Here is an 18844-nt window from a genome sequence, read left to right as displayed (position 1 = left end):
AAAAAACATTCACATGGCAATGTGTTACATCATACATATTCAAAATTTAAAAAATGAAAAAATGCATAATTACCCAAGTGGTGGTGTGGATGCAGGAGAAACAAACAGGAAGGGAGAAAAGGCAACAAATGTAATATGAGTAAGGAACAATACCTAAATATTATATACTCAACCACAAAGGCCACAGAGCTTCCAGGTAAAGACTTACCCACTAGGGTGTTCAATGATTCCTCACTCTTCGCAATTATAAAGGGTTAAATCCCGTTGTAGTCTATTTCATATAAAAAGAAAAAATGACGGGAAAGTCTATATCATACTTCTTTTGAAATCCCCAAAATTGTATAATGATATCGAAAAGCATAGTTTAGCTTGCATTCCGTCTAAAATTGCATTTAATTCTGCTGGCATTGCTCAATTTCTCATTAATATTATTCTAATGTGTCTCAACACATCTGGTGCACTGCGCGGTTCAGATACGTTATTAATTAGTTCATCTCATATACTATGATTAAAGGTAGGTAAAATTACACTTCATATTAATTCAAGCATATTGCTTTGTCCAAATGCAACGGTCTCCATACAGTTAAACGCGCATAGCACTACGCCATGCAGCGTTATCATGAGTAAACATTAATCCCCGTGTATGACATTCTAACCCTCCCAAACAGATATGGGTCAATTTTAGAGGAAAATCCTCAACCACATTATCTGTATCTATAGAAGCAGCCAATGACTTGAGTGTGGAGGTGGGGTGATGGCCCAGGCTGCATCCACCCACACACCTCTCTTTCTCTTCCTCCATCGTCCTCGTGTTTTGAATGTGTTCGTGGTGAGCTGTCCAGCCCTGCCCTGCTGCCCACCAGAGAGAAAATAGTCTGCAGTGCAGGCCGTAGAAGTTTGCCATCTCCGACTCCATCCACCGTAGAGTAAGTCCAACTTTTCTGTGGCCACAGCAACTTTTACTTGTTGCTTAGTTGCCAAGTTGCTTGGCATTGCAGTGCTCGAGTTAGTCGGCTGGCTCCATTAGAAGCCAGTCGAGCAGACGCGAGCTGCACCTCTCTCGTCTTGTGAGAGAGAGAGGTGCCCGACTGCTTCGGTCACGGTGTACTGGCCTTCGATATGTGTGAAGGCCTGGCTCCATTAGAAGCCGTTGGGCACCTCTCTCGCAAGACGAGAGACTATTACCCATGGATGTTTTGTACGTATCATGCTGAATACTACAGCTTACAATGAGCAATTCGGTTTCACGTGGGAAAAGTGGATTTCTTTTGTAAATAAGAAACCACAGTGTTCTTTTTGTAAAAGCTCATTTGCCCACGATGTTAAACCATGTAGATTTATAAATGGTGTTCTCTGTGTAACGTAAGACACAGTTTTTTTTCTCCAAAAGGTATCTGAATCAAAAATAGAATACACGTGTCTTTGAATCTTCCATGTGTTAGCGTTTGGAGTTGGACGCATGTATTGCTTTTTAAAAATACTGTTCTCTTCCAATGTCTGCAGTTCTTCCAGCATAATGCTGCCGCATGCAGATCCGTGTCCCCCCTGTGACAGCAATTGTCTGCGAGGTCGGCAATTTCACACACCGGGAAACACGCTGGTCATTTTAAGGGCGGTCTGTGCAAATGATCGATTAGACACGAAAACTCGCATTCAGAAAAGCAGCGCATTGAGCGATTTCCTAGATGTTAATGGCAGTATGAGACATATAGCATTGACGTGCTTACGGGTTCACAAAGATGTTAGCCGCCACACTATGAACTAACTTCAGCACACAAGGATCTATAACTGGACCAGTGTGGGGTGTGAGAATGAGTGATCAATAATTAAGAAACAAATGACGCTCTCCGGATTTGCAGGTGCGAAGAGAAAGGGTTTGAAACAAACATTGCCATAGTCACGTGACATGACCTCTCTCCATTCACTTTTAGTAGATTTTAGATACTGTTTGTGCATAACATGTCATTTTACCCATCTTTACCCATGTGTCTCTGGGGTGCTGCTAGGCCTTTCGCTCAGGACGAGTGAGTGCCCTGGCCCAGAAAACATGCACTCACAAAAGCAAGCGCCCACAAGACCTCACCCTACCAAGCAGTGTGCAATATAGTACCCACACACAGACACAGCACATGGCCCACTTTTCGGAATCCCTTTCTGATTACTGAATTGTGCATATTTCTGTGATTGCGCAACAGAAACTTTCGCTTTGGTATTGCGGGTGATATGATATGATAAGTCATTTATAGTACGCTTGTACACAAGTGTTTCTAGGCGCAAGTCTGGACTTTTTCTTACTTGGAGAAGTTCTACTTTAACTGGTGTGTGAGCTCAGGTAGCGACGCTGCAAATGACACTTTAATGCACTGTTGTTGTGTTGCCGCCAGACTTGTGTGTCTAAAAATGTGTCCTTTGAGCACAGGGCAGTGGGTCTCGAAGAATTTCAATGATGAATTTCTTTATGCATACATTATAGTACCAGCTACTTTCAATACAAGCTGCAGTAAAATACACTTACACATGTAAGAATACTTTACCACCATTAGTATGTAAAACCTAATGCTTTTGGTGGGTTTTGGACAGTAAATAGCACATTTTGGAGGCCATCTTTCAAACAATTTCACAGGGGGAGAACCCCCCACACTCCCTTTGCGTGGTGTGGGCTTGTGCACTAAGCACGCGCTTGCTCCCAAATTCCCCCTGGGAACTTACCACCCCATCAGCTTTAAAACTCACCAGCCTCCACTGCACCCTTTATATAAAGCGTGTGATGTCAAAGGATGTATTGTTGGGCAGAACTAAGCTAGACCTACCCCCGAGAACCGGATAGGTCAGCCTATGTTGGTCGCCTCCTCCAGGAGGGTACTCAGTTTATGGGGTTGTGTTTTATGAGGTACAAAGCCATCTCACAGTCATTTTTGCACAAAATCAATTATGATATAAATCGCTCCATTTTACAGTGGTGACACTTTTGAAACTTACATGGCACAATATAAATTTCACACAGAGCATGGCAGTCCAACTCTCAAGTTTGTAGGTCTTCATTTCGTCCGTCCAATAATTTTTCGTCATTTTCAATGAAAATTATTTTACCTAAAATTCTATAACTTTATACATGTGTACATATTATCATAAGGCATGTGAGTATTGAATTTCAAAGTGGCACCATATACATTTTCCACAGAATATCCAATTCTCTACCATTTCCATTCCCAATATGCCAGTGAAGGCTACCACGTTTTAAATTAAAGTCACCAACATTGCATCTAAACTGTAAACTTTTGCATTACTGCGTTGTCCAATTTCAGAGATAAAAAGTCTTGAAGTTTATTAATAACATAGCCTTTTGATCCAGATGGCCAGCATTGTCTACCAAATAAGTGCATAACTTCCAAGGCTGCTCTGGAGTTGGCTTTGAAGCTCCCCAGTAGAAGTTGAGGGGAGGTATTCTTTCAAAGGTCACACGTAGGTGTCCCAGAATCTATTGTGTGAAGCTGGACCACAGACAGAAGTCTGACGAGCGTGTGATATGCTGCCTCGTGATCCATTTAGAGGTTTTTCAAAGGGAAAAAGTAACACGTAGGTGTCCCAGAAATCCATTGTGGCTCCTTTTGGGGAAGGCCACTCCTGTTGCCAGCACCCAAATGTCCCTTGAGCCATGGCAGAAATCCCCAGTACAGCCAATGCATTTATTTCTTTATTTTATTTTATTTAGTTCTGAGTCAGAAGCAAGTCTATTGAAATAAAACATCCCATATATGTTTCCCAGCAAAACCCCCTTTACATTGCTAGGCCAGGACAGAACCTTATCCAACATTACACTTTTAAAACAGGTATTTTTCCTGTTTGCAAAAGCACATTTTAACATGTGGTGAAGTCTGCTAGGATGCCCCTTTATAAAGGTTTTCTCTTCCATCTGAATTTCCAACATTGTTTTACACCCTAGTCAGTTTCTCTTATATAGCAATCTGTTCAAGGCATAGGTCCACTGACATTGACATATGCCCAGAAATTTAGGGTTACTTTTGAAGCGTTTACTTTTGACATTTTGAAGCCCAAAAATCAAACATTTTTCCGTACGGCTGAGAGTAAAGTTTCTGTTAATTCCCCAGATCTTGTCTGACACACCCGGAAATTCAAAGATAATGCTCTCCTCTGCTGGAGCACAATCTAAATATGGATAGGCATGGCAGGGTCTCACTGATAACAGCAGTGTGATGTTGAACAGATGAAAAGAGTGTCATGGCAGCATCCTTTTCAATGCAAAATATTCCCTTTTCAATGGGAACATTTTAGCAAGCAGCAGAGCAGCGCTGCTGTTCAATTCCCTTCTTTGGTGCACACAAGGAAACACACTGGCAGACTTTCTCGGTGTGCTAACTGTTCCAACTTGCCCAATAGGTGCTTTGGCAAGACTGTGCAGTCATCATTTTGTAGTTGAAAAATGCAGTTGTGAAGCGAGGCAATAGCGCTCAAAGGAGCCAGCGCAGCCAATTTGCTGGTACTGCAGAAGTGCAGCTTGGTGATGGAGGGGAATTCTGCTGAGTGGGTAAATGTACCCCACAGTGGTTGCTAGCTCCAGCCCTGTCTCTGGACAAAGAAAATGGAAGGCAGGGTGATTGAGTTTAACCTGTAGGTCTGCTGATACCTAGAGAGATGGGATCACAGTTCTGCAATCAAGACCAGCTGCTCTTCTGGGTATTTATTGGCTCCCGAAATTACTTAGACCCACAGTCCCTGATGATTTTAGCACAACTGCACAAAGGTAATTTCATTGGTTTGAAAACAGAACTTGTGCTGTGACTATGAGGAATGGTTACAACTTGCAAAGGAGACTTACATGAATTAACCTTCTGGGGAAATGTCAATATAAATATAAAACAACCTTATGACATGACAGGGATGCCACCATCTCTGTATGGTTCCCTTTATCAGCTGAAAATGTGAGCTGTTGGGCACAAGATTGCCCACTGCTCTCTTTTAAGAGGACATGGTAACTACAGTGCAGGTTTAAAAGGATAGAAAAGCTGAATCGTGTAGATTAGCTCCCAGAAGACCCCAGCCTCAGTCCAAGAGGGGTCCATCCCCTTAAAGCTGCTAGTGGTCCCCAAAAATGTCCAGGCAGCCCGGTCCACAGCACTGCTCTCAGAAGAGCCATTGTTCAAACACCAAGGTGGTACAAATTGACTGAGCCTGTAGACCTAGAAGCCAATCACCCAACAGCCAAAAACATATTTCCATGGTTCAAATATTGCCGTCATGTTCTTTACGTGTGCCCGTAGTTCTACCCAGCTTTTGTACCTATAGGGCCTGGCAATTTTGGATCCAGAGAGAATTTACATCCCTGTCTCTTGTTTCAATGCATGCTAACAATGGCATCCAGGAACTGCAGAAGGCCTCAAAGCCTGACCACCCCTGAGCCAAAGACAAACTCACATCATGCTCTTCAAGGGTGTCTGGGATGGAGCACAGCTGGGAAATCCCCTTGAGGAATCCGTCCCCAACCCCCATCTGTGAACCAGGGACCTATCTTTTTAACTAGGAGGATAGCTCAGTGGCAACTCATTTGTCTTGGCAGCAAGACCACACCGAGCCGCGATATAGAATCAAAGTAATTCTTTTTTTTTTTACAGTTGTCAGCACCATGAAAAAATGGTGAACTTTGTGCTTTACAAAAATCGCTTAAAATACCACAACAAAAGATGTAAACGAATAAATAAACCTGCACCCTTCTGCATCCCAGACCTTCAGCCTGCAACCCAGCATCCAACAGCCAGCCCAGCTCGGCATGCAGGTACCGGAAAGCAGGTAGCACAGTGGACATGCAAGTCTGCTTTTACTTTCATTTAAAATGTGAAGTGTGTCCTAAAGTTTTTTAAAGGTATTTACTCATGTTAACCTTGAAACCAAAAAGGAATTTCCCTTAGCATTTGGAAGAACATTTGGGTTGCTAATCAGGGTCGCATAGTTTTTTTTCCAAGTCTGGGTTTTAAGAGCCTGGAACTGAGGAAGATTACCTTGCTAGAGACTCAACCGATTTAATAGCAATATACTGTATCTACATCATTCTCATGGTTTGTAAACAGCTCAATTTACTAGGGAACTGCCCATCTTCCTGACTAGGGGATTTGTGTACAGGTATTTATTACGAGTTCCTCTACTTATATCTGCAAGTAAAGGTGTGTTATTGTTACTTATGGCCCACACTGTTTACGTTTTAAAAAAGAGGTGTACTTAGGTTCGGTGTCATGCTTTTATATTGTTTGATAGGGTTCCTGAGGCCAAATAATAAGTGGCTGCAAAAGGCCTTGCCCAGTTAAGCAATGATACAAGCAGACCCTCAGTAAGGGGTTTTAAATGAACACCATTGTATTGAGTAGTCTTCCATTTGTAGAAAACTGCCATTGCATGTTTGTTTATTATTAGATATGTTAATACAAATGTGTACTGCAGCTACCTGGGGTTTGCTCCTATCATCCACTCTAGGTGGAGCAGGGTCAGGTGCTTAGTCTATACACAGGCCGTTTCCTGGCCTTTGGAGTTTACACCCAATTGTCCCCTAATTTACACCATAGTTCAAGGACTGAGGGATGCTCTAAGATTGGTGCAGCTCTTCTTCCATCATATCTTCCATCTACAGGTCACTGCGTTACTGTCTGTCCTATTGGGCGGTGTATCCCTTTCCTTTACAGGCTCCTTTTCACACCTGCTCAGGAATTACACCTTAGATCGCTACCACACCAGGTATCTACCAAGCGGTCCACACTCTATTGAAGGACGGGTTTCACATCTCTGGGAAGGCAATTGTCTAAAGACTCAAATAGCGTTATGCAGTTATTCGACTACAACTTGCAGGTCCTTGTGAAGTATCATTCTCATACTACACACACACCCACCCACTTGCACGCACAGAGCTCTACACCAATATCCCTATCACCCACAAAATGTTTTCAGTTACACAACACTTTCAGCCCCTTTGTGGTTTGATTGCATACAGCAGGTCTACAACACATATACTAAACACATGAACCGTTTTCAACACCTTCAGCCACACAACCTTAATCAAGAGACTACAGGACTCACTCACAGATTCCTAAACCTATGTCTACTATTGGCCAAAAAGATGTATATTACAGAGATGGAAATGCAACTCATCCCCTACACCTGGAATGTGGTTCTCTAGCGTGCTTTGGAGCAACGATATGAAAGACTTGTATGTTACTCTTCTCCCAAAGGGGTGTCGCCCCAAAGATATATGGCATGCCTTCCGGTGATATTTACAGGACATAACGAGTATGGAACTAAGCCAGAAAATGGGACTAGCATGTTCAACTTAACTGATGCTGCCTTGTTTTGTATTGCAACGCACATTGATGTTATCCTCATTCTCCACTGTATGTTGTATCTCACTATATGTACTAAACCATCGGGTGCCTATAGGAATTCGGCATTCACAATTCTGCACTGGTTAAAATCCTTCCTCACAGACAGAACCAAAATCATCTACTTACCTCCTTCCACCTCAACAACCACTAACTGTGGCGTCCCGGAAGGATCAAGTCTCTCATGACTCCTCTTGAACATATACATGACCCCCCCATGAGACAAATACGAACACATGAACTAACATGTTCAAATTAAGCATACGGCAGACAACACATTTTCAAAATGACTCCTAAACCCAAATTAAACATCTCACTCAATAAATGCCTCAACCAGATAGACCTCTGGATGACCAACAACAGCCTAAATGGAACCAGGAAAAACCTGAAATACTGATTACCCATGCCCTGTGCAGTGACAATCAACCACAGATTCTTCTCCCTTGGCTGCCAGAAATGGAATTAGGACCGGAAACATCCGGGAGCAAGACTTCTGCTAAGAATTAACAGAAGGGAACAGATCACCCTGGCCTTGAGAATCCTACACTGGTTACTAGTGGTGAAAAAATCCACATCAAAACACTTAGCATAGCTTACAGGACACTGCATGGCCACTGAGCTGAATTTTTCCAATCAAAACCCATCCACTAGCAACTAAGTAAAACATTGAGATCAAGCAACGATTTACTTAGAGAATCAAATCATTATGAGAAAGACAGGTACGTAAGGGCTGCCTTCTTCATCCTCATAACAAACATTTGAAATTTAGTCCAAAAATAAATCAGGACATCAGAAGACCATCTGTCATTCCAAACACTCTTAGAAACCTGGCTGTTCAGCGCAGCTGCATATCGATCTACCCACAATCCCGATAAACTAAGGTAATGTTTCAGAAGATAGCATCTCTTCAACTTGAGCCACATGCACCACCAGCAGAGAATTCAATTTTCGTTTGAGGAATAAAGATACAAATGGAAGCATAGTCACTAGACATCAGATAACAGATCTGCTGAAAGAATCCTACTTTCTAACAACCTCACTCTTCAAACACTTTACTCACGCCCATCAACTCGCCCACTCAAAAACACATACTTTGATCCATCATAACTTAATCAAAACTCTACATCTCTCCAACAAACTGCTAAAACCAACCCACAATGCACTAACTCCCCGGACCCGCAGCTCTCTCATATGGAAACTTAGGCCTCAGGGGAAACACCACAAACCACCTAGAAAACTCACATGGACTAATGCCAGTTGCTATTGACTCTACCAGCACCTTTGATTACTCAAGCAATTCAGATTAGGGAATCAAACAAGTTGGACTCCTGGGGTTATGACCCTCACTCTTCAGTTCTGCCATCGACACTCCCTGTTCACTTATTCCCACTGTAGACTCTTGACTTGGATGTGATTTTCAATATAGGCCTGGCAGGCCCAACGCATCACAGTCTATGTGTTGAGGCTGTGGTAATGTATACAAGCCCACGTCTTAACAGCTTTCATGCTTCAAGGAGTCACTTGAGTAAATAATGACCCCATCACACAACTACTCACATACCCTTAATGCCTTAATGGAGTACATAGCCCTGCAGAAAAGGAGGACCAAGTACTGCCTCATTACTGTTACCCTATTCCCTCAACGACACGTCTCACTGCATCCAACACGCAGAAGAGATCACACATCCATGCAGAAACAAGTATTTCCCCATCTTCGTCATGTTATAACATTTCTACCCTCCTCTCTACGCCTGCCATTTTGTTTGCCTGTTGATACTCTCTTTTCATTATTCTTTTCATCCCCTCAGGTCAATGTCTGGTACCCCAGTTGTCGGCACAAAGACTCACTGCCGGGCGACTACTACAATGGTAGCCGCCACAGTAGAAACAAATATAGCATTTTCGATTTTTGTTGAAATTGTAGTATATTGATCACCCCTGCTGGAGGGACGACGGGGGTCCAGAGAACATGAACAGTTCCATCAATGTTCCTGGCCACCTGCTTGGCTATTCGCCGTCACCTGGGTGTGAATAAGAGAACTCGTACCTTTACCTCTTTCAGCAGCAAACACTTGACCATTGAGAACCACACATATGCTAATGTGTTTGTTGCTTTCGCTTAATTAGGTTTAGGCAGAACAGCCTGGGATGGGAGATGTTGAGAGAAATGCTCAGCTTTTCTTTGAGGCGGCCACCAGAGCGTGGCTCTGGCCACCAGAGTGTGGCTGTGGCCACCAAAGTGTGGCTGTGGCCACCAGAGCGTGGCTCTGGCCACCACAGTGTGGCTGTGTACATTCGAATTGTGTATTCTTGTCTTCAGCAAGTCAACCACTTCTTGGGAGGATAGCTCAGGGGCAACGTGCTCGCCTTGAAAGCAAGACAACATGGAGCAGCACAGGTTCGATCCTCGGGCCCACGCTTACAAACCTTTTGGTATTAAGCGCATTACAAGTAACATATCATTGTTAAAGAGTTTTCAATACGTAATTCATTTTTCTATTTCTCCACCCCTGTGGGGGTTGCTTTTGCGCTTGTGTAGAACCTCAAAGGTGCCCCAATCCTTACTGAGAGTTGCCGGTGTAATGTTAATCCAAAAAGCCCTATCTATTTTCAACGATCTGCAAGCTGCTTCCAACATTATGGAGTCTCTTCGTCCAGATCTCACGCAGCATTTTAAAGGTTAATACATCTTTTGCAGTTCCCTCTACGCCAGGCCGTCTACATTTCCGGAATGTGGACAATGTCTGAAATCCAGCCTGCCAGCTGGGACCAGAGAACCTTGACTGTGGGAAAAGAATGGGTGAACATGCCTGCCATTGTTTCTATGTAAGCTTATAGCTAGCGTTTAATATCCTTTGCAAGTCACAGTGTCCTCCAGACGGTCGCTTGGTCAGTGAGACTTGGGAAACGCTCAACTAAACGGTTTCAGGTTTTCGCTGCAACATCACAAGGGCAACTGTTTCAAAGCAACACATGAATTGATTATTGTGGGCATCAGTTCGCAGAGCGGGGTGATTATTGTGAGGATAAATAGTCAGTATTTTCTAATTTGAATGGGAAGGAGAAAACCTAACCCATTGGTCTTTTCTTCTTCAAGAAAACGATCCATACATGCCTTTTTCATCTAATCGGGTGCACCACAATTTTACACCACGTACAGACAGTGAAAACCAAACAGAAAACAGATTGCTAGAAGCGCGCGCAGCCGCAGGAAGTGGATACCGTGATATGCGCGCATGACCGATTCCGAAACGCTGTGATGTCGTTTCAGGATTACATTCGACAAGAGTTCCAGATGTCTGTGAAACAAATCACATTTGTGTCCTTATGAAAGCTGAGGTCAGTGGGAAAGGAAGCCCACCAGAAAACATGCAGACTGACAAAATGAGCAGCTCGCAACATTTCTCTGTAAAAAATATGCTGTTTGTGGATAGTGCAGCAGCAAAAGAGACAGGTTTTAAGGGTTCATTGAATCAGACACGTTAGAAGGAATCCATTGGTTCTAGGGTAGGGAGCCTGGGGTACTTTTCCTAATCTGTGTCCTTCCCTCATCCGCTGGTAGCATTGATCAAGCAGCCTAGGCTAGCTCTCAGCACGGGACTGGGTAGACAAGACTACAAGAATTCCCGTATAGACACATAGGCGACATATACGTTGTATCTTGTAAAAGGAAGGTAAGTTTATGCACAGTAGCAGATTAGACATTTAGGTTTAGAAAGTCTTGATTCTCTGATTGGAGCACTTTTTGCCCTTTTTGGTAGGGTCAAGTGCAAGGTCCAAGGTGAAACTGCCTCATTATAAGTTTACTATATATTGTGCCACAGGGGCACTGCAGCAATTGCCCGAAAGCGCCCCGGGCAACCTTTGCCTCGACAGCGGGTTGGGAGGCACGCAGGTGGGCCAAAAGCGAAGGGACACCCATGAGTGGTGTGGTGCCTGCCCCTTTAAGGGCACACACGTGGCAGAGTGATGCAACTCTGGTGCGTGTGTTCGTAATAGACGGGGCATTGCCACGACCGCAGCAGTGCAGCTGTGTAGCCTGAACAGTAAGCACTGTGTGCAGTGTGCTCTGAAGCTGAGGGGCCTTAAGGGGCCGGGGGGGCACACGAGCGACTTGCAACAGTGGCAACGAGGTGATGTGGTGGTTCCGACGTGGACCCACAGGGCGAAGGTGGTGAAAAATATGGCTGCCGGTGAGGTTAGTGCGGTCGGCTACCATTTTGTCCATGTGGTGGTGAGGGTTGCAGCTCCTATAAGGAGTGCTTGTGCACCTCCCACGTGTATTTTTGGAACCCCCTTGCACGGGAGGCAGCATTGTGATGCTGATCAATCATTTTATAGTGTTTTGGACACTTTCTACTCGTCGAGTGTTAGGCGAGGAGAAGGGGAGGCCTAGATTTTATTTTCTCTTTCTTCTCTTCCTCGGGGTCCCACCCCACTCAATTTGTGGAACTCCTGGCCTACGGGTTGGGGCCATATTCCTGGCTGTTTGGACATTGGTGGAGGGGTAATCAATATATCAAGCCCTAGGGTGGAGTGGTGGCAAGTGGCTGCACGCTCAATTTTTTGACATTCTGGACTGGGCGCTGGAAGACGCATTTTGTGACTGTGTGGATTTCGGTGGAGGGACAATCACCAGAACTAACCTGAGGGGGAGTGTTGGCTAACATTGGCACGCTCAATATTTTAGTGCATCTACGTGGGGGAGGGTCATTTGTGAGTTGCCGGCCACAGTGCTCACGTGAGGTGCTTGTGCGCTCACCACCATGGGGGATCAGGAAAATGGTGTAGGAGCCCCGATGGTGCCGGCAGGACCAGTGGGTGTGCATGCCCCGAGACAGCATGAGGTGCTGACACCTATGCCCGAGTTTGATATTTCTGTCAAGCCTTGGACCAAGGTGGAGGCTTTGGATAGATCCGCTGCACATGTATTTCCTGGCCACGGGTGAGACAGAGCAAAGTGGCCACACTTCTATACTAGGCAGGACCAGCAGTTCACAAAGTTTTTCAGTCCCTGACACCAGTGGATGCATCGTACATGGCAGCCAAGAATGCACTGCGCAAGCATTTCATGCTGTTGGCCAACGCAGACTATGAACGCTTTGTCATGTGCAGCGCCAGACAGAAAGACGTTGAGTCTCTGGACACATTCTATGGATGTTTGCACCAGATGTTGCTGTCGTGTGCCTGGGAGAACCCCCAGACCATGGGCAGGAACAAGCTCATACAGGGCTGTTCATCTGGAAAGCTGACAAGGTAAGTGCCACGGGAATCGGGACTCAACCTGCCCGGCAAATTGGAGATAGGCCGGTGTCATAAGGTATTGGAAGTACAGGCGTCAAAAATAGATGCAGCAATACGGCCAGGGAAGACAGAGGAGGTGTGTGCCATGGGCCGCAGGCAAGGAGGAAGAGGGGCCCGACATCGAAAGTGGTGGCCAGCGTGACAGTGGTGCCAGAACCCTTGAGTCCTGCCTCAAGTGTGGGTATGATCTTCCACACCCCGCAGAGTGCCCTGCGCAGGGGAAGGCCTGTGGATGTTGTGGGGCACTCAACCATTATGCTATTTGATTGGCACCGTTGCCGGTTGTGGTGCAGAAGATGGGTTTCTTCAGGCCACATCGCCCGCCCAATGTTTCCCAAGTAGACCAAGGGGACGATAATTTGGCTCAAGATGAAGAAGAGGAGGATGAGGAGGATAACATTTTCTTGATATCCAGCATCAGTGCGCTATCTGCCACTACCAGAAGGCAGCCACGATGCCTCATGAAGCTCAACAAGTTGACGGTATAGGTGCTGGTGGACACAGGGGCATCAGTCAACATAGTGGCCAGGGTGCACTATGAAGCCATGGTGACACCACCCACACTACAGAAGAGCAGGTTGCGGATATTAACTTTTGGCGGTGAGCAGTCCATTCCATTGGCTGCAGAGTTTGTGGCAAAAGTTGAGCAAGGGGGGTCGTCCATCATTTCTATGTGACGAGCGTCAGCAACAATGTTCTCCTGAGCTGTGCGGCAGCAGAAGCATTGGGCATTATGGGTTTCACCTATTCAGTGTATGTGGAAGATGTACAGGGGCTTCTCACGAAGTACAGTCAGCTCTTTGAAGGAATAGGCCGTATGGTTGGCGTACCTGTGAGGCTGCACATTGATAAGTCCATACAACCAATTGTGCTCAAGCATCGCAGAATCCCGTTCCATCTGTGGGACCTGGCAGACAAATAACTGGTTTGGTGGCGTTGGACATCATCGAGAAAGTGGATGGAACTACCCCGTGGTTGTCGCCAATAGTCATCGCAAGGAAGGCAAAGCACCCGGATTTGGTGAGGAAATGTGTGGACATGAGGGTCCCGAATAAGGCCTTCAAGAGAGAAAGGCACCTCATTGCCACGATCGACGACATCATTGCGGAACTACAAGGGTCATGATTCTTTTCAAAGCATGACCTACGAGTGGGTTACCATCAAGTGGTGTTGCACCCCGGCTCAAGATACATTACCATCTTTACCACACACCGAGGCCTGTACAGATACAAGCACCTGAGCTTTGGGGTGTTGTCGGAGGCGTTCCAAAACATCATCCATGGGGCCCTGGCAGATCTAGAGGGTGTCCTCAACATAAGCGCTGACATCCAGTTGTTTGCAAAGACGGAGGCGGAGCACATCGAGCAGCTGTTGAGCACGTGGGAACAGTTGCAGGCGTTGGGGCTGACCTTGCATAAGGAAAAATTAGAATTTCGGATTCGTATTCAAGGAGGGACGCATGTTACCCAACCCCAAAAGGTCAAAGAAGCAAGGCCCCCAGAGAATGTATCTGAAGTCTGAAGCTTCCTGGGGATGGTCACCTACTGTGATCGGTTCATCCGCAAGCTAGCCTCCAGATCTGAGCCCCTGAGAAGGCTCACCAAGAAAGTGGCAATGTGGCAGTATGGTCCACTGGAACAGGCCGCGCTCGAAGATGTGAAGGGAGCGCTGATGGCAGAAGACACCATGGTCTTTTTCAATTTGTCCTTGACATCAGAGATCGTGGTGGATGCCAGCCCATTTGGTTTAGGTGAAGTCCTCACTCAAACTGACACTAATGGGGAGATCAGACCGATTGCCTATGCGAGCAAGGCACTGTCGGAAACAGAGCAGCGCTACTCGCAGATCGAGAGGGAGGCCCTGGCAGTCTTGTGGGAGTGTTGGCATTTTCGACTATAAATGCTGAGATGGCCGGTGACAGTTGTGATGGACCACAAGCATCTGCTGTTGATCATTGCTGGCTTGTCATCAAAGCCTCCAGCCCGGATTGAAAGGTGGATGCTGATGCTCTTGGAATATGGGGTCTCGTTGGTGTATCGGCCCGGCAGTAACAATGCTGCAGACTATCTGTCTAGGCATTCCCGGGGCAGGGCGGAAGGATGTGGAGACATCAGTGGGGAGGAGGCTAACAAGCATTTGCAACTAATTGTGGAGGTGGCAACCCCAAACTCGGTGCTGCTCCAAGAGCTCGAAAGGGCAGTGGTCGAGGATGAGTGCTTCCTAATACTAAAGGCGGATCTTCAGCCAGGGTCGTGGAGGTCGGTGGTGGACACACTGACACAAAGGACCCAAGAGGTGTGGTTGATGTGTTAAACGGGATATTATATCGTGCCTCCTTTATTGTGTGTATATTGGCCTAAGCCCAGTCACTCTGCGAAGAAAACCGCGTTGCAAAGTTCTGATTTTAGATCGACTTCGCCGCCACTTAGGACAGTGTTTCCCGCTTGTAACTGAGCCGTCCTGAACCTTGTATTGAAGTTAATGTTTAGACTGTCCGTTGGCTGAATGTTTGGGTTGAGTAAAGAGACCTTGTCCCATGCTTGACTTGTAGACTGAGGATTGTCTGCACCAATAAGTCTGATCCATGGACATACATCGACCACAATGTTAGACAAATATCGAACGTGGACACTGGCTGAACTGCATTGTAAATGACATGTGCTAAGGCTTATTGTTAAATCCAAGAATACACTGTTGCCATTGTAACCTATTTGTATGTAAATCAAGGATGATCCATGTGCATATTGTCGGATAAGCCATAAGTGAACTCGGCACGAACTCTAGACCATGGATTATTAACTTGCAGAGGGGCTGGACATTATTATCCAAAATGTATAGCTGCACAACTGTTTAGACGTAAAGTACCTCTCACGTCTCACACCGAAAGGGCTGGTATTCGCTGTGATGTACTGAGGTTCAGGTAGCTATCTGATTTTGTTTCTTTGTAACTGTACAGTATTAGAATAAAGATCTGTGAAACTTTATAAGCCCGTGTTTGATGTATTTCCTTTTGGGTTACTCAGCCTCGATATTTCCTTTTGCTTTTACAGGTGCTGGAATAGCTGTGGAGAGTAACGGAAGAGCTGACATTTGTTGAGTCAGGGCTATTGCTATGGGTAGAACGCATAGTAATACCGATGTGCAAGATTCCCCAAGTCATTGAGCTAGGACACCAGGGCCATCAAGGAACTGCCAAAACGAAAAGCAAGGCTATGGCAGAAAGTATGGTTCCCTGACCTCGAGCGACAGGTGGAGGAGTTTGTGTTGGCCTGTGTGTGGTGCCAGGCAGCTGCCCCAGCACAGAGAGAGACCCTTATTGAGACGATGCACCGAGGAACGAGGCCCTGGGAGAACGTGCATGCTGACTTTGGGTCCACAGGCTGGGACACTCACTTCTTGGTGGTGGCGGACAGAGGCATTGCTGGGGGGGGGTAAGGGGGTTGTAGCCCCTGGTCTTTTGGTTGTAGCCCTGGAAAGAATCTCAGGAGCTACAACTAAAAGACTAGCTAGCCCCCAGTCCCAACAGTTCCGACATTAGTGTGGCCCCGGGTCTTTTCCAGACCTAGCAACACCCCTGGTGGCAGATGAGTGGTCATGGTACCCCGAGGTCAAATTCATCGAATCAGTGTCTTTTGACAAGGTGGCCATTGCCCTAGAAAAGATCTTTGCCACCCATGGGCTGCCTCAGACCCTGTGCTCTGACAACGGACCACCGTTCCAAGGGGACAGTTTCACCCAGTTGATGGAAGGGTATGGCATACAGCACCAGAAAATCACTTGTCTGACACTGTGCCAGTGGCGAAGCTGAGAGGTTCATGAGGACTCTGAACAAGGTGTTCTGCATCGCTCATGGCCTGGGCCACTGTCTGAAATGGGCACTGTACCAGTTCCTGGGGGAATACAGGGCCACCCCTCATGCGTCAACTGGAGTGGCACCAGCGGAAGCAATGTTTCAGTGGTGTCCGATGGGTCTAATCCATGAGGTGAGGGAGCGAGAACTGTCCGTGATTGATGATGCTCAGGTGAAAATGTGAACAGAGACTCAGGATAGAGGGAGAGAACGTGGGGAGAGGGCTCCGGCCCCAGCAGCTGATTCCCAGGGATGAAGTGCTTGTGAAGAACTAGCATCCACAAGGCAAGCTCTCACTGACTTATGAGCCGGGTGCGTAGCTCAATGGTGACTGCATCGGATAGGATTGCCACTGTGACCCGAAATGTCAATTATTTCAAGAAGGTGAGTGGGACCAGGCTGCAGGTGATCCTGAGAAGAGACTGTGTTGAGGTACCGGACGAGTATCTGCCGAGTCCCCTAGGTTGAGGGGATGCAGGTGAGGAAGGCCTGATTTGGGAGGTGTGCAGGAAGTATCCCCAAAGCGTCGGGAGGGGGAAGCCTGCCCATCTCAGTGACTATGTGTTGGACCCCTGAACTGGTGGGCCCAGCCCACAAGCCGAGTAGTGTCTTGTGGGACTGGGAGGGAAGCAAATAAAGGGGTGTTATCTTGTGTGCAGTGTATTGTTTTTGAAGTGTCTGTATTTACCTCCTTTCGCTTGTTTGTTATGAAAAAGGAGGAGTGTGGTGCCTGCCCCTGAAAGGGGCCCCTAGGGGTCCCTCGTGCTATGGAAACAAGGCAATGACCTTACACGAAAAGATGCGCCAGACACGAGGTTTCAAATTCCCAATGCTAGGGTTTATTGCAAGCAAAAGATAGTATCAATTGGCCAATTGTGATCTCACGCCCCGCGACGTGAGTTTCCTAGACCTCGAGGGACGCAAGAGAGCGAATTACGTACATCAGTTACATATATACAAAATGCATATCATACAATCAGCAAAGTCATGTTCAACACCCCTCTGTATTAAGTTCCTTTGAACTCGGGATGACGATGGACATATCCGACGAGTATGACGATTATAATGCTTTCGATGTCTATTCTAGTAACGATGTGCAATTTAGAAAGTGCGGAGGCATCTTTTAGAACACGATGGTTCTGTTCTTGGAAGCAATCTGTACACGGGGGAAGAGCCACATTCCATGCTTTGCTATCTATGAGGTACTATTCGTGTCCTGGGAGCCGACACGTTCTAAAGGGTTTTGTGAAGGCGGGCCGTAAGAGAAGCATAATTCAAGTCTTTAACTGTATTATTCTAACATATTCTACCATTGTACGAGACTGGCTGGCAGCTGTGAAGTGATTAAATGCCCTGCAGCTTCCTCCCAAGGCTACAGAGAGGGAGCGTGGGCATTCCTCTCTGGGCTACTCATGAGGAGTTTCAGCAAACTCTTAGGTCCCGCGACCGTGTCCTTTCATATTCAGACAACAATGTTAACAGTTGAGCAGAGTAAGCAGAATCCGCAAGAATTGCAAGCTGCAAAGCAGTTTTTCGACAGAAAGCAATGAGCAATGGTTAACAAGCAAAATGGCGATTCTTACTACATTTAAAATGGCCGCTCGTCTGTCAAGCATAGCAGTTCATATTTCTCCAATTCGGTGCATAAGACGGTTGGCCCACGGCCATCAAGTTACGTCTATCATTCAAATGAAGGGTATTCATTTTTCCAGATTGACAAACCCTCCTTTTGGCCGTGTGCCAAACATATTATTTATTCATTGTATCCTCCTCTTCTGAGGAGGAGTCTGGGGTATCTGCATCTGAATCATTTCCATCATTAATGTCTATCGCCATGAATTGTTTTACTATTTTTGTTTCCTCAGTGTCTCTGTTATTCCGGCCATGCGTTTGTTTTCCTCTCAACACCATGTGCATACATCCCTTAGTACATCCATCAGTTATTTCAGTGCATATTATTGGTAAGCATTGTATGCAACAGCAGCATATTATGAATATCCCGAGTACCATCATTAGTATCGAAATTAACTTCCATCCCCAAGACCGCAATAATCCCCATAACCAGGATTCTATCCCCCAACCCCCTGCTTCAGTAGAGAGTGTGGAACTTATGACATGTAATTTCCGGATTGCTTTAAATATCGTAGGGGAGTAGTCATCTATATACACACAGCATGCAGTTTTTACAAGCTTGCAAACTCCCCCACGATCAACTAATATTATATCGAGAGCCATCCTGTTTTGGAGTGCCATCAGTCTTATTCCTTTTTCTTCTAACGTCATATTCAATAAAATATCCGTTGTGGAATCT

The sequence above is a fragment of the Ambystoma mexicanum genome, chromosome 4q (assembly GCF_040938575.1).
Source record: "Ambystoma mexicanum isolate Mex_15411 chromosome 4q, UKY_AmexF1_1, whole genome shotgun sequence".
NCBI classification, from domain to species: Eukaryota; Metazoa; Chordata; class Amphibia; order Caudata; family Ambystomatidae; genus Ambystoma; species Ambystoma mexicanum.
This window is presented reverse-complemented; position numbering follows the sequence as displayed.